The sequence below is a fragment of the Hyperolius riggenbachi genome, chromosome 8 (assembly GCF_040937935.1).
Source record: "Hyperolius riggenbachi isolate aHypRig1 chromosome 8, aHypRig1.pri, whole genome shotgun sequence".
NCBI lineage: Eukaryota > Metazoa > Chordata > Amphibia > Anura > Hyperoliidae > Hyperolius > Hyperolius riggenbachi.
In genome coordinates this window covers 298,753,222-298,766,159 of record NC_090653.1, presented here as the reverse complement: position 1 = coordinate 298,766,159, position 12,938 = coordinate 298,753,222, and the positions used below count along the sequence as shown (strand labels likewise).

General features: G+C 50.2%; 1 protein-coding gene across 2 annotated transcripts in view; it reads left to right on the top strand.

Moving 5' to 3' along the window:
* SLC2A6 (solute carrier family 2 member 6) overlaps positions 1-12,938 on the top strand; it is a 290,346-nt gene that overhangs the window by 40,679 nt on the left and 236,729 nt on the right. The window lies entirely within an intron of this gene.

Sequence of the window (12,938 nt, the reverse complement as noted above, 5' to 3'; positions counted from 1 at the left end):
GCTCGGGGTCGGGGGGGGGGGGGGGGCGCGCGCCGCACTGGATAGCGGTGATCGGGCGCGCGGCGGCGGCGATCGGGGTGCTGGTGCAGCTAGCAAAGTGCTAGCTGCGTCCAGCAAAAAAAAAATTAAGTAAATCGGCCCAGCAGGGCCTGAGCGGCACCCTCCGGCGGCTTACCCCGTGTCACACACGGGGTTACCGCCAAGGAGGTTAATAGAGTCACACACCATACATTTTTTTAAATTTTGATTCAATTTGAGAATTCCGATCCAATTTTCCGATTGATCAGAAGTTTCAATCAGAATCTTTGAGGTACCACAAATGTATTTTCGAGATCGCCAAAATTTCGGAATAAAAGATCGTCAACTCTGAAAAAAATTGGTTGGTTAGAAAAATCAGGAGAAATATTGAATGAAAAAAGTTTGGTATTTCCTGAATAGTTACCGTACAATTCTTTCTGGTTGCATACAATTTCACAAGCGATTACACACACCGTACAATTCTTGATAAAATTGTTCTGAATTTTCCAACATGTCCAATGTCAAAAAACTGGGATTTCTCGATCGAAAACATAGAAAAGCTTTCAATTGTTTTCGTCTCGATCGTATTTAGCAAATTGGTGTAAAATTGGATCTTTTAATTGTACGGTGTGTGTCCTCCTTAACCTCCTTGCCGGTCTAAAAAATCCGGCAAGGAGGCAGCCCCACACTTTTTTTTTTTTTTTTTTTTAATCATGTAGCGAGCCCAGGGCTCGGTACATGATAGCCGCTGAGCGGCGGCATCCCCCCACCCACTCCGATCTCCTTCGGCGATCAGAGTATGCAGTAAATCCCGTTGAGAACGGGATTTCCTGCAGGGCTTCCCCGGTCGCCATGGCGACGGGGCGGGATGACGTCACCGACGTCATGGACGTCACAGGGAATCCCGAACCGCCCCTCAGCGCTGCCTGGCACTGATTGGCCAGGCTGCGCAGGGGTTTGGGGCGGGGGGGGCGGCTCGGCGCGGCGGGTAGCGGCGAATCGGCGGCGAGCGGCGGACAATACACATCCTTGCGCTGCTCCTATGTTGGTGGTTTTCTCGCTAGAGGAGCCGTTTCCACTTTTTTGACTTCGGTTTGCCAACCTGATGCAATCCTCGTGCAACCAAGCCAGCAGGTAGGGGCTATATGCGCAGATCTTTCAGGACGCCGAGACACTGTTGTAGAACGTATATTCTGTCATCCCTTTTTTTTTTTAAATGGGGGCGGGGAGATCTGTTGATTTTCTTTTATGCCCGGAAAATAACTGTTGGCAAAAAATAAGAAATCATCTCAGCGTTTTGCTTTCCCGGATTTGGAAAGCTGTTCGGAGCGTTTCCAGGAGGATGTTCTGTGCTTTTTAGAACAAGTGTTGTCTTTGCAGGAGAGGAAGGGTTAACTTGGAGTCATTACCCCCAAAATATATGAAAATAATCTGGCGGGTTCTGAGCCTGAGAAAAGTGATTGATTATTCTATCAGAACTTGGCATTTCTATCCCCTGAAAAACATTTTCAGACGGGCCCCTCCAAGCACAGCGCACAGGGCCTGTCTGAGCGAATCCAGGCTGATAAAACGCACACCCCAGGTGTCTCCAGCGCACTAATTGGATTTAGAGACGTGGAGTGCCAAACTCGCGTCTGTTCTGTCCTGGAATGAGAGTGTGATTGTTCACGCTCGCCATGAGGACATTCGCAGAACCGGGGGAGAGGAGGCCGAGTATTGGGGGGGAGAGGCCGAGTATCGGGGGGTGATGAGGCCAAGTCTCGGGGGTAGAGGAGGCCGAGTATCGGGGGTAGAGGAGGCCGAGTATCGGGGGGATGAGGCCGAGTATCGGGGGTAGAGGAGGCCGAGTATCGGGGGGATGAGGCCGAGTATCGGGGGTAGAGGAGGCCGAGTATCGGGGGTAGAGGAGGCCGAGTATCGGGGGGGGATGAGGCCGAGTATCGGGGGTAGAGGAGGCCGAGTATCGGGGGTAGAGGAGGCCGAGTATCGGGGGGGGATGAGGCCGAGTATCGGGGGGATGAGGCCGAGTATCGGGGGTAGAGGAGGCCGAGTATCGGGGGTAGAGGAGGCCGAGTATCGGGGGGGGATGAGGCCGAGTATCGGGGGTAGAGGAGGCCGAGTATCGGGGGGATGAGGCCGAGTATCGGGAGTAGAGGAGGCCGAGTATCGGCGGAGAGTAGGCAGACTATAGGGGGGGGGGGAAGATGAAGCCGAGTATCGTGGGGTGCTGAGGCCGAGTATCGGGGGGGGGGGGGGTGCTGAGGCCGAGTATTGGGGGGGGTGCTGAGGCCGAGTATCGAGGAGAGATGAGGCCGAGTATCGGGGGGAGATGAGGCCGAGTATCGGGGGGAGATGAGGCCGAGTATTGGGGGGGGTGCTGAGGCCGAGTATTGGGGGGGGGGGTGCTGAGGCCGAGTATCGAGGAGAGATGAGGCCGAGTATCGGGGGGAGATGAGGCCGAGTATCGGGGGGTGATGAAGCCGAGTATCGGGGGGAGATGAGGCCGAGTATCGGGGGGAGATGAGGCCGAGTATTGGGGGGAGATGAGGCCGAGTATCGGGGAGAGATGAGGCCGAGTATTGGGGGGAGATAAGGGCGAGTATCGGGGGGAGATGAGGCCGAGTATCGGGGGGAGATGAGGCCGAGTATCGGGGGGAGATGAGGCCGAGTATAGGGGGGAGGTGAGGCCGAGTATCGGGGGAGCTCAGTGTGCTACGTCCAGTGCAGGGACGCTTCCAGTATCAGGAGACTGCAATAAGGTGCTGATAATTCCATGCAGATGCAGACTTTATGCACATTTATGCCACTCGGATATAATGCAGGATGTGGTTTTCACTGGTTAATTTTCATGCTGCACGAATTTGTATAAAATTAACATAAAAGCTAAAGATGTAGAGGATGCAGGGACCAGTGTAGGCGGGGCAGAGACACAAGTACTTTACCTCTCCCCTCCCACAATGGTGAGATCTTCCTGCAGTGGTTTGTGTCTCCTCCCCTCCCACAATGGTGAGATCTCCCTGCAGTAGTTTGTGTCTCCTCCCCTCCCACAATGGTGAGATCTCCCTGCAGTAGTTTGTGTCTCCTCCTCTCCCACAATGGTGAGATCTCCCTGCAGTGGTTTGTGTCTCCTCCCCTCCCACTATGGTGAGATCTCCTTGCAGTGGTTTCTGTCTCCTCCCCACCCACAATGCTGAGATCTCCCTGCAGTAGTGTGCGTCTCCTCCCCTCCCACAATGGTGAGATCTCCCTGCAGTAGTTTGTGTCTCCTCCCCTCCCACAATGCTGAGATCTCCCTGCAGTAGTTGTCTCCTCCCCTCCCATAATGATGAGATCTCCCTGCAGTAGTTTGTGTCTCCTCCCCTACCACAATGCTGAGATCTCCCTGCAGTAGTTGTCTCCTCCCCTCCCACAATGATGAGATCTCCCTGCAGTAGTTTGTGTCTCCTCCCCTCCCACAATGCTGAGATCTCCCTGCACTAGTTGCCTCCTCCCCTCCCACAATGGTGAGATCTCCCTGCAGTAGTTTGTGTCTCCTCCCATCCCACAATGGTGAGATCTCCCTGCAGTAGTTTGTGTCTCCTCCCCTCCCACAATGGTGAGATCCCCCTACAGTGCTTTGTCTCCTCCCCTCCCACAATGGTGAGCTCTCCCTGCAGTAGTTTGTGTCTCCTCCCCTCCCACAATGGTGAGATCTCCCTGCAGTAGTTTGTGTCTCCTCCCCTCCCACAATGCTGAGATCTCCCTGCAGTAGTTGTCTCCTCCCCTCCCACAATGGTGAGATCTCCCTGCAGTAGTTGCCTCTCCCCTCCCACAATAGTGAGATCTCCCTGCAGTGGTTTGTGTCTCCTCCCCTCCCACAATGGTGAGATCTCCCTGCAGTAGTTTGTGTCTCCTCCCCTCCCACAATGGTGAGATCTCCCTGCAGTAGTTTGTGTCTCCTCCCCTTCCACAATGGTGAGATCTCCCTGCAGTAGATTGTGTCTCCTCCCCTCCCACAATGGTGAGATCTCCCTGCAGTAGTTTGTGTCTCCTCCCCTTCCACAATGGTGAGATCTCCCTGCAGTAGTTTGTGTCTCCTCCCCTTCCACAATGGTGAGATCCCCCTGCAGTGGTTTGTGTCTCCTCCCCTCCCACAATGGTGAGATCTCCCTGCAGTAGTTGCCTCCTCCCCTCCCACAATGGTGAGATCTCCCTGCAGTAGTATGTGTCTCCTCCCCTCCCACAATGGTGAGATCTCCCTGCAGTAGTTTGTGTCTCCTCCTCTCCCACAATGGTGAGATCCCCTAACAGTGCTTTGTCTCCTCCCCTCCCACAATGGTGAGCTCTCCCTGCAGTAGTTTGTGTCTCCTCCCCTCCCACAATGGTGAGATCTCCCTGCAGTAGTTTGTGTCTCCCCCCCCCCCACAATGCTGAGATCTCCCTGCAGTAGTTGTCTCCTCCCCTTCCACAATGGTGAGATCCCCCTGCAGTGGTTTGTGTCTCCTCCCCTCCCACAATGGTGAGATCTCCATGCAGTAGTTTGTGTCTCCTCCCCTCCCACAATGGTGAGATCTCCCTGCAGTGGTTTGTGTCTCCTCCCCTCCCACAATGGTGAGATCTCCCTGCAGTAGTTTGTGTCTCCTCCTCTCCCACAATGGTGAGATCTTCCTGCAGTAGTTTGTGTCTCCTCCTCTCCCACAATGGTGAGATCTCCCTGCAGTAGTTTGTGTCTCCTCCCCTTCCACAATGGTGAGATCTCCCTGCAGTAGTGCGTCTCCTCCCCTCCCACAATGGTGAGATCTCCCTGCAGTAGTTTGTGTCTCCTCCTCTCCCACAATGGTGAGATCTCCCTGCAGTAGTTGTCTCCTCCCCTTCCACAATGGTGAGATCTCCCTGCAGTGGTTTGTGTCTCCTCCCCTCCCACAATGGTGAGATCTCCCTGCAGTAGTTGCCTCCTCCCCTCCCACAATGGTGAGATCTCCCTGCAGTAGTTTGTGTCTCCTCCCCTCCCACAATGGTGAGATCCCCCTACAGTGCTTTGTCTCCTCCCCTCCCACAATGGTGAGCTCTCCCTGCAGTAGTTTGTGTCTCCCCCCCTCCCACAATGCTGAGATCTCCCTGCAGTAGTTGTCTCCTCCCCTCCCACAATGGTGAGATCTCCCTGCAGTGGTTTGTGTCTCCTCCCCTCCCACAATGGTGAGATCTCCCTGCAGTAGTTTGTGTCTCCTCCCCTTCCACAGTAGTGAGATCTCCCTGCAGTAGATTGTGTCTCCTCCCCTCCCACAATGGTGAGATCTCCCTGCAGTAGTTTGTGTCTCCTCCCCTTCCACAATGGTGAGATCTCCATGCAGTAGTGCATCTCCTCCCCTTCCACAATGGTGAGATCTCCCTGCAGTAGTTTGTGTCTCCTCCCCTTCCACAATGGTGAGATCCCACTGCAGTGGTTTGTGTCTCCTCCCCTCCCACAATGGTGAGATCTCCCTGCAGTAGTGCGTCTCCTCCCCTCCCACAATGGTGAGATCTCCCTGCAGTGGTTTGTGTCTCCTCCCCTCCCACAATGGTGAGATCTCCCTGCAGTAGTTTGTGTCTCCTCCCCTTCCACAGTAGTGAGATCTCCCTGCAGTAGTTTGTGTCTCCCCCCCTCCCACAATGCTGAGATCTCCCTGCAGTAGTTGTCTCCTCCCCTCCCACAATGGTGAGATCTCCCTGCAGTGGTTTGTGTCTCCTCCCCTCCCACAATGGTGAGATCTCCCTGCAGTAGTTTGTGTCTCCTCCCCTTCCACAGTAGTGAGATCTCCCTGCAGTAGATTGTGTCTCCTCCCCTCCCACAATGGTGAGATCTCCCTGCAGTAGTTTGTGTCTCCTCCCCTTCCACAATGGTGAGATCTCCATGCAGTAGTGCATCTCCTCCCCTTCCACAATGGTGAGATCTCCCTGCAGTAGTTTGTGTCTCCTCCCCTTCCACAATGGTGAGATCCCACTGCAGTGGTTTGTGTCTCCTCCCCTCCCACAATGGTGAGATCTCCCTGCAGTAGTGCGTCTCCTCCCCTCCCACAATGGTGAGATCTCCCTGCAGTGGTTTGTGTCTCCTCCCCTCCCACAATGGTGAGATCTCCCTGCAGTAGTTTGTGTCTCCTCCTCTCCCACAATGGTGAGATCTCCCTGCAGTAGTTTGTGTCTCCTCCTCTCCCACAATGGTGAGATCTCCCTGCAGTAGTTTGTGTTTCTGCCCCTCCCACAATTATGAGATCTCCCTGCAGTTGTTTGTGTTTCTGCCCCATGGAGGAGGAGGGGTTGGATTATGAGCGGGGTCATCCTTTAGACTGGAGTTGAATAAGCCCCTCCTCCAGGTATGAGGTCCGCAGGCTACACCAGACTCAGCACTTTCAGCTCCTGTTATTGCGTCTCGCAGGCTGACACATGACCTCCCGCAGAATAAAGTGGTAAAGCCATCTGAGGCGTGGCAGCCAGTGAGAAGGGCTTTGGGCTGAGCAGCGAATCCCTCTGGAGATCTTAAAATGTTTAATAGCACTTCTGCTCTTTTATTGTTAACACGTGAATGGCTGTCTGGCCCTCCCCTCCTCCCTCCGCTCGGTCGCTGTTACCCGCCGCGCGCGCACACCGATACTCACCGGGCAAGGTGTTACAGCACGCCAAACAGAATAATTATCTTCCAAATAATCCTTCCGCACTACCTGAGCTTCTTAACCCCCCTACACCCAACAATGAAAGTATTGTACCGATCCATTGCAGGCAATAGTGTTTTCCTCGCGTTCTGCGGATAGTGCAGGGTGTAAAAGCGTCCTACATTAACCACTTACGTATCAGCGGTCTCTGCGCCCTTAAGGACCAGAGAACAATGGTACCAGAAACGGCGGAACACCGACGGATAACGGCAAATCGATGCACATACCCGCTGCAATCGCCGTCACCGCCGCACGCCTGGAACCTGGGCCACCCAGAGCAAGTGTAGAGAGAACGGAGGTGCCAAAAGAATAAAAGCATATATCGAAAAGTTGTTCAATTCTTAGGGAGGCGGTGGTGGACGCACCTCCCCAAAGTAGACAGGATACTGTAGATATAGATACAGGAAAATTTATTTATACACTCCAACAAACAGTGCAACGTGTTTCGCGGGTATTATCCCGCTTCTTCAGGCAATAACGAACAGGAGTACACACAGTGCAGTCTTAAGGTCTTTCACAGAGGCAGCTGATTGAAATCTACACCCAGCCAGCCAGGTAACCACTAAAACAGGGGAGTAGATTTCAATTTGCTGGGTCCTAAAGTAGTTAAATGATGTCACATAAATCACCATGAAATGCTCAGGAGTTCTGCTTTCAGAGTGACAGGCTGTGATCTACACGATGTGAGCAGGTATCGGTACAATCTCTGCTGTATCTTCCTTCAGAGACTGCTGTTAACTCTGACGCTTTGGGCTACTTCTGGCCACTTGGGCAGTTTTTCAGCATGGCATCTCAGATGATGTCTGTTGGACCGTGTGCTGATAATGACCCAGTTTGTACTTTTTCCTTTTGCTTACTGCACACGGCATCCATGATATTAAAAAAATAGTTTATCATTTGCTTTCTCAGGCCACAAGGCAGCTTTCTCCTTCCCATTAGTTATTAAATAAATTTAAGAGAAGGAGGCGGAGTTTCTGGATCATGTTTATATATGGCTTCTTTATGCAAGGTAGATGTATAGCTTGCATTTGCAGAGGCAGCAATGATCTGCGTTCTCAGGCAATGGATTGCAGAAGTGTCCCTGACTCCGTGCGCTACGTACAGGACGCCGCCAGTGAGCTGGGCACAGGGTGGACCGAACTGACGGCTCTCGCTGCTGCTGCTAAACTCCCCGGCAGTGGTAAATACTATTCCTCCTCCAAGTCATCGCAACTCGGTGTGAGGGATAATTGGGAGCCCCGAATTACTCTTAAGCGCCCCGTCCAGCATAACATTGCTGCCATCGGGCGCCTGGTTTTGGGGCCCGATGGAGAGTGTGGTTACAATGGTTGTGGGGTCATCTCATCTGTGATGTGATTGGAGCGTGGTTACGATGTTTGCGGAGTCATGTGATTGGAGCGTGGTTATGATGTTTTCGCAGTCATGTGATTGGAGCGTGGTTATGTTTGCGGAGTCGTGTGATTGGAGCGTGGTTATGATGTTTGCGGAGCCATGTGATTGGAGCGTGGTTATGTTTGCGGAGTCGTGTGATTGGAGCGTGGTTATGATGTTTGTGGAGTCATGTGATTGGAGCGTGGTTATGATGTTTGTGGAGTCATGTGATTGGAGCGTGGTTACGATGTTTGCGGAGTCATGTGATTGGAGCATGGTTATGATGTTTGCGGAGTCGTGTGATTGGAGTGTGGTTACGATGTTTGCGGAGTCATGTGATTGGAGCGTGGTTATGATGTTTGCGGAGTCATATGATTGGAGCGTGGTTATGATGTTTGCGGAGTCGTGTGATTGGAGCGTGGTTATGATGTTTGCGGAGTCATGTGATTGGAGCGTGGTTACGATGTTTGCGGAGTCATGTGATTGGAGCGTGGTTACGATGTTTGCGGAGTCATGTGATTGGAGTGTGGTTATGATGTTTGCGGAGTCATGTGATTGGAGCGTGGTTATGATGTTTGCGGAGTCGTGATTGGAGCGTGGTTACGATGTTTGTGGAGTCATGTGATTGGAGCGTGGTTATGATGTTTGCGGAGTCGTGTGATTGGAGCGTGGTTATGATGTTTGCGGAGTCATATGATTGGAGCGTGGTTATGATGTTTGCGGAGTCGTGTGATTGGAGCGTGGTTATGTTTGCGGAGTCATGTGATTGGAGCGTGGTTACGATGTTTGTGGAGTCATGTGATTGGAGCGTGGTTATGATGTTTGTGGAGTCATGTGATTGGAGCGTGGTTACGATGTTTGCGGAGTCATGTGATTGGAGCATGGTTATGATGTTTGCGGAGTCGTGTGATTGGAGTGTGGTTATGATGTTTGCGGAGTCGTGTGATTGGAGCGTGGTTATGATGTTTGCGGAGTCGTGTGATTGGAGCGTGGTTATGATGTTTGCGGAGTCATGTGATTGGAGCGTGGTTACGATGTTTGTGGAGTCATGTGATTGGAGCGTGGTTATGATGTTTGCGGAGTCATGTGATTGGAGCGTGGTTATGATGTTTGCGGAGTCATGTGATTGGAGCGTGGTTATGATGTTTGTGGAGTCGTGTGATTGGAGTGTGGTTACGATGTTTGCGGAGTCATGTGATTGGAGCGTGGTTATGATGTTTGCGGAGTCATATGATTGGAGCGTGGTTATGATGTTTGCGGAGTCATGTGATTGGAGCGTGGTTATGATGTTTGCGGAGTCATGTGATTGGAGCGTGGTTACGATGTTTGTGGAGTCATGTGATTGGAGCGTGGTTATGATGTTTGCGGAGTCGTGTGATTGGAGCGTGGTTATGTTTGCGGAGTTGTGTGATTGGAGCGTGGTTATGATGTTTGCGGAGTCGTGTGATTGGAGCGTGGTTACGATGTTTGTGGAGTCATGTGATTGGAGCGTGGTTATGATGTTTGCGGAGCCATGTGATTGGAGCAGGGTTATGATGTTTGCGGAGTCGTGTGATTGGAACGTAGTTACGATGTTTGGGGAGTCGTGATTGGAGCGTGGTTACGATGTTTGCGGAGTCATGTGATTGGAGCGTGGTTATGATGTTTGCGGAGTCGTGTGATTGGAGCGTGGTTACGATGTTTGCGGAGTCATGTGATTGGAGCGTGGTTACGATGTTTGCGGAGTCATGTGATTGGAGCGTGGTCATGATGTTTGCGGAGTCATGTGATTGGAGCGTGGTTATGATGTTTGCGGAGTCATGTGATTGGAGCGTGGTTATGATGTTTGCGGAGTCATGTGAATGGAGCGTGGTTACGATGGTTGCGGAGTCATGTGATTGGAGCGTGGTTACGATGTTTGCGGAGTCGTGTGATTGGAGCGTGGTTATGATGTTTGCGGAGTCGTGTGATTGGAGCGTGGTTACGATGTTTGCGGAGTCATGTGATTGGAGCGTGGTCATGATGTTTGCGGAGTCATGTGATTGGAGCGTGGTTATGATGTTTGTGGAGTCATGTGATTGGAGCGTGGTTATGATGTTTGGGGAGTCATGTGATTGGAGCGTGGTTATGATGTTTGCGGAGTCGTGTGATTGGAGCGTGGTTACGATGTTTGCGGAGTCATGTGATTGGAGTGTGGTAAGATGTTTGCGGAGTCGTTTGATTGGAGTGTGGTTACGATGTTTGGGGAGTCGTGTGATTGGAACGTGGTTATGATGTTTGCGGAGTCATGTGATTGGAGCGTGGTTATGATGTTCGCGGAGTCCTCTGCGATCTGATTGGAGCGTGGTGGTCTGGTCGCTGTGCGTATCTTTCCCCGGTTCGCACCTGGTCCTTGCGGTTTTCGGTGAAGCAGTCGATTCATCTGCAGGTTAATCGGAGCCCGTCTGTACCGCTGCTGGAAACTCAGACAGCCCATAAAAAGCCAGCAAGCTCCCAATTCCCATATATGGGGATACATCAACTCTCACTGGCTGCGGCCCCTTTACTGAGAGGATGTATGGATAGGGGACAGCAGCTGCTGACATTATCCACATGGCAAAGAGGACCTGTCACCAGGAGAGGAAATCATACAGCAGAGGGGCTGTGGGTGGGGCTGATTCTGGCCATTTGGCACCCCAGGCGAGGCATCTTTTCTCCTCCTACCCCAACCTAGGGAACAAGAAGATTATAACCTAAATCAATTAGTGTTGTTTCTTAAAGTAAGTTTGTAAAGGACACACACATTATTACCAGGTGATATACTTTACATCTCACAGGCCCAAACTCACTGAACTCCTATATCAAACCCTCCCAATAACGGTAATGAGCGGTGTGTAAACATTATACTGTTTATGTACCGCCTGGGTCTTTACAGGTTAGAATATTGTCCTGGAAAGCCAATCAGAGGTGTGACAATGTACACAACAGTGACCGTTCAGGGGTTAAATTACCTTCCATCCCTTTCTTAATAGAACAGTTGGCTATAAGAATTCCATAAACCAGGGCTGTGGAGTAGGTCCAAAAATCCACCGACTCCGACTCCTCAGTTTAGGATTCCACCGACTCCGACTCCTCTAATTTGCATATTACAATTTTGTTCGATTAACAGTATGTAACGTGAAATTTGTCTCTTATCTGCCAACGCTTAGGAATTTTACAAGACAACTGAAGTGAGAAGGATATGAAGACTACTATATTTATTCCCTTTAGACTAAAACTAGTCCTTGGTAAGAGTACTTGTAAAAGGTACAAACCGGAACAAAGAACATCTATCAGGCCCTAGGCAATGTAAGTGTGGGTACATGTAAGAATGATGTGCAGGTACTCTGCAGGGGAATGAGGAGATTCTTCCTCTATTACACATTCTTCATGCACAATCTGACCATGGATCAGGCCCTAGGCAATGTAACTGTGGGTACATGTAAGAATGATGTGCAGGTACTCTGCAGGGGAATGAGGAGATTCTTCCTCTATTACACATTCTTCATGCACAATCTGAACAAGGTTTATGGGTGACAGACAACACCTCTGTTCAATGTGCAGAACATTCTCAGTGGATTCCCTGCAGCTCTGTGGGGAGTGCATATGTAGAGTATAGTACTACTGTGTAACAAAGTAAACCTGAGACAGATGAAATTAAAGTTTTATACATACCTGGGGCTTCCTCCAGCCGCCTTCAGGATAATCAGTCCCTCGTTGTCCTCATCCGCCACCTGGATCCTCTGCTTTGAGTCCAGGTACTCTAGCCAGTCAGGCGTAGTGCGCATGCACACACTCCGCCGCCAGGAGCATACTACACCTGTGCAGCACTATTGCGCAGGTGCAGAATGTTCCTGGCTGTGGGAGCGGCATGCGGCCGGACAGCGCTGACTGGCTGAATTACCAGGACTCATAGCAGAAGATCCGGGTGGTGGAGGACAGCGAGGGACTGATTAGCCTGAAGGGGGCTGGAAGAAGCCCCAGGTATGTATAACACTTTTCTTTTCATCCGTCTCAGTTACCCTTTAATTTGTAGTCACTAAACCAAATTTTAACAACATATCAAATTATTTGATTTCATGAGCAAAGAGCAAAAAAAATACATTTGTATAAATCAGCATCAATGCAGAATTATTTCCATCTCATTGACCATCTCTATTAGTGACACGGCTACACATCAGGCTTTATTCTTACAGCATAGATGTTGTTTAGTATATATAAGAGATTCCTGTGTACACATCATATATACAGTCACAATCAGATGTGTATATCTGACTTTAAAAATACGGGGACTGCTTTATTGAAGCAGCACAAGTAACTCATTTTGATTGGTTTATTTCATTTTTGTGGACTAAGCACAGCTATTACTGTATATATATATATATATATACATTATTTTTAATGACTATTATCTGAGAAATAGAACATTTTATCATATTTTCTATTTTAATTACAGTTACAAATTCATTAGGAGTCGGAGTCGGTGCATTTTTTCCCGACTCCGACTCCAGGCACCCAAAATTGCTCCGATTCCGACTCCGACTCCACAGCCCTGCCATAAACTACAGTATGCCAATGCTAGGTATACACAATACAATTTTCTGGCAGATTTACCTGCTAGATCGATTTTTTTTTTCCAACATGTCCAATCTGAAATTTTCCAGTCAATTTCCATAGTGAACAGAAATCGATCAGAAAATCAATCGTAATTCAGATCGGACACATTGGAAAAAAATCGATCTGGCAGGTAAATCTGCCAGAAAATTGTATTGTGTGTACTAAGACTAATGATAATCGTAACCTGCTAATTACGATTGCGCAAAATTTCACATAAATGTTCGCAATTACGCCATAGATAAGTACAATTGGACATTCAGTTTATTTTGT